Consider the following 4080-nt stretch of genomic DNA (forward strand, 5'->3'; position numbering starts at 1 on the left):
CTTGTTGGATATCACTCTACGGGTGGCTTTAAACTCTATGACGCAGTTAACAAGAGAATTGTAATTAGTATGGACGTGATTTTTGATGAATTAAGAGACTGCAAGCATGCTTTATCCGATGAATCTAAGGGTTACAACAATGTCAGAACTGTTGTATCATCAAATTGGGGGTTGACACGAGGGAGCACTTTTTCATTGGAGGTTTTATTTATGAGCAACACACCTTGTGAGAGACACACCATATTTTCACCAAAACCTTAAGGTGATAGGTTTATGGATTCTCTCACTTATGAAATGCTCAATCTCCACTTTTATAATCAATGTGAGACTTTCCCAAACTTTTTTTTCTCAATACTTCTAACTCACACTTGTTTTTCTCAACATTGTTGACTACGTGAATGAGTGATTATCACCTTAACATAAGGGTTAGATTATAGAAACGCTTATTATCAGCACATTATCTTATGGTGTACTATGTTTCTCTATTTTGCATTGGTATTCATAATAGTGTATTGTCTTTATGTGTTTTACCTTATAGTTTTTCATAATGTTAAAAGTAATAAATCTCTTATTGCATAATATATATTAGCACGGAACAATGTTGAAAAACACTTCAATTCTACCAAAGTGATGAAAATGTCATGTGATGTTACATAAACATTCTATGATAGTGATCATGTATCAATTTACATTTTAGTAGTTATATCTAATGCAAAACACAAGGCTTATGTATCACCTTGTATAATTTAATAATACATTCCTTGATACTCAATTGTAACAAGTAGAAAAAAATAATATCAACATCTCATATTGACTTATTTTAGCAATGACCATATATTTTACAATCACATTCGATCAAGATCCCATCAATATTTATCCTTTTTATGTATGAGGGAAAATTCCATTTAAGTCATTTATGTCCATATGCATGACACGGAGAATACCCATTTAATCGACTTTATATTGGTCTTGTTGCAAAAAACATTTGACAATACTTAAGTAATGAATTTTTCATGTAGGGACCATAGTGGTTTCAAGTGTTTATTTGCGATGAGTACAATAGTAATAACACAACCATCGTTATAAAGCACAAGAGGCATTTTAGATGATGATATGTAAAGAGCGATTGTATTTATGCAGCTTCTTAGCTGGGTATTTATATTTACGAACTTTTGATAGAGGATCCAATAAAGAGACCGGTTCTTCTGTCTGGAAAATCGGCTACGTGTATTCTGTGATTTACTTATTAGAGGAACATCTAGGATAAACCATGCTATTATGTTGGAAATTTGACCAGTCTAACAAATAATCTAGTAATCCTTTGGGGACTTCTCGTGTAACTCTATTAACATATGGACTAACAATTCCACCCATGCTATACATCATGAAGGGACTCAGTTGGGCTCGATCACATCATGTTATTTAAGAATTAGAGAGTTAGGGGACCGCCTTTTGGGCTTTAACCAAAGACATCTCATTAAAAAAATTCATCAAACATGACGCCTGTAAGAATAAATGATTAAGGTAAAATATCACAATCCACACTCTCTCAAGCACGAGGCCACTAGGAGCTAACTGGTTAAATTGAGATACTCATGTCCATATTATCTAAAACACGAGGCTTGTAAGGGAGAATTTTTTAGGGCCTTTTGATCAGCCTATTTGGGGTTTCAATCAATGTATCTCACGACTTTGATAGCATTTTATTTAGGATTGGATGTCAAATAATGGGTAATATGGTAAACCTTGGGATTAATAGTGATGTTAATGCAGTGAAATGATTAAAAATGCATTAGAAATGACCAAACAATCCGAGCCATTTATCTGTTTGCATACTTATCATCAGAGTTCTTGATGTTCTTTCGTAGTAATGATGATTATGATCATATAGTTGCCTACTATATCTAAGAGGCTACTCTCCCTATATATGATAGTAGTTCTAATAGCTCCAATTCTAGTTAAAGTACTGACAGAGTCCTTGTTTTAATAAATGCTGACAAATTCCTGATCTTATTTTTTTAAAAATCTTTTGAAATAAAACTAGTTTTATTAGAAAATATGATTATTACAAAAGTTTAAAACTATTTATAGTTATTTTTATGAAAAATAAGTGCTTTTCTTTATAATAAAATGGAGTGTTACAATTGTGATTTTTCTCCGAAAAGAATTAATGTAAAAATAATTTATGAAGACAATATTACATGCAGTGTTCCGTTAAAGGAGAGATATATTAGTGAAGATATAATGAAACATATCACTCCAAATTTTTTATTAATTAATAATCTATATAAAAGTTTGAGAAATTGCTACAACAAACTAGTATCTCAAACTTATAGATTCAAAACCACGTAGTCACAAAATCCATCAATGCACATATGCATACAATTAAAAACCTCATCACAATCATGATCACTATCACAAGGAATGGTTGTTTCTGCATTGTCAAATAAGAAGAAAAAAAAAATGTTATTTACAAGAAATAAATATATGATGTATAAGATAAATTAAAAATCTTAAATAGTGAGAAAAAATGACATACTTTCACTTCCAACTCTACCGACTTCAACAAGAAATAGAGAAAGAAAAACGATCAAAACATATACAAACATGATTACTTGAGCCATATTTGTTCTCTTTTACATCTAATAAATATAGTTTTTTATTTTGTTTTGGATGGCTTCATTAGTTAAACTTAAGGCTTTGTTAACTCCAACAATTTTTTTTTTTTTTAGCATTGACAAGTTTCAAGAGGTCATTTATAAAATTAAAGTGAATATTAAACGTCTCTAAACAATATCTTACGTATATATATTTTTTTCTTTCAATCAATCAGTTAATTTTAATATACTCGCATAAAATTTTTGAGGATCATCAAAGTTCATATATTTTATTATGAGTTTTTATATGTACATTTCATCAAAGTTCACATTTCAACCTTTTGAATAGGTTGGGGGAAGATTCAAAAAGCAAAACAACAATAATAATGATGAAAAAAAAACTAATTGAATAAATAACATACCAAGTGGTGACAACACATTTATATATGTTTCAAGCTTTTTTTTTTATTTTAAGTAAGAAACAATTTTATTAACCCAAAGAACAGATTACAACAATACCAGGGACTCCCCCATCAAAGAAAATTACACTCCTATTGAAATCTAGCTAAGGTAAAATAATGGGTTATTGTTAAACTCATAGAAATTACAATTGGTACGCATAATTTTCCCGATAAACAACCATCTCCAAACAAGAGCTTTACAACTCCACACTACGTCTCTTGAGTTCCAAGACGAGTTGTTAAAAACAATGTCTTTCCTTCTCAACCAAATGCTCCAAAGAATTGCGAGCCAAATAGTTTCCTCCTTCCCTTTTTTTACCTTCTTGGATCTACAAAAATTACTCCAATATCAAAAACTCTCCTTCATATCCTCAAAACAAATATGGCTCAAACCTATCCAATCAGCCATCTCCTTCCAAACAATAATGACGTTCCGACAACGCAAAAAAGAATGTTTCAAGGTTTCATTAACTTCCCCACAAAGGACACAATCCATACACGAAGAATCAATAAAGATATCTCTCTTCAATAGAAGGTCTTTTGTTGGAATTTTGTTGAGGAAACTACGCCAACCGGAAGCTTTTACCTTAAGCGGGGCCTCCACCTTCCACACATCTTTAAAAACCGTATCGAAGCGATTAGCCGGACCGATAGGAATAGATCTACCATTCAGAATGAAATAGCAAGAGGAAACCGAAAAAAACCCTTCTTTATCATGAATCCAGGCTGCTTTATCCTGCTGGATCGGACACAAATTAACCGACAAGAGAAGCCTCACCAAATCCGCCAGCCCAAGATGAAGGTGCGCTGCTTGCCCAGCAGAATCGGCAGTCCCAACGACATTTCTGCTAGAGTCTTCAGCGGACTCATCACCAACAGCAGCGGCTCCTACTTGTGCATCAACATTACCCGACCTCAACACAAATCCTTCACCGGCTGGGGCAGCATCTAAACCTGCATTAGCTGTATGCTCCAAATCCAAAACAGAATTATTCACAATGCCAAAATCACTCCAAAACCAA

The 4080-nt window shown here is 32.6% G+C and overlaps 1 long non-coding RNA gene across 1 annotated transcript; it reads right to left on the reverse strand.

Moving 5' to 3' along the window:
* Positions 1-2242: 2242 nt before the first annotated feature.
* On the reverse strand, positions 2243-2673 carry LOC131598789 (uncharacterized). Its single transcript, XR_009282391.1, has 2 exons — positions 2540-2673; positions 2243-2434 (listed from the first exon to the last, which is right to left on the reverse strand). It is a non-coding gene; the product is annotated as an uncharacterized LOC131598789 (long non-coding RNA).
* Positions 2674-4080: the final 1407 nt, after the last annotated feature.

The sequence above is a fragment of the Vicia villosa genome, linkage group LG4, assembly GCF_029867415.1.
Source record: "Vicia villosa cultivar HV-30 ecotype Madison, WI linkage group LG4, Vvil1.0, whole genome shotgun sequence".
NCBI classification, from domain to species: Eukaryota; Viridiplantae; Streptophyta; class Magnoliopsida; order Fabales; family Fabaceae; genus Vicia; species Vicia villosa.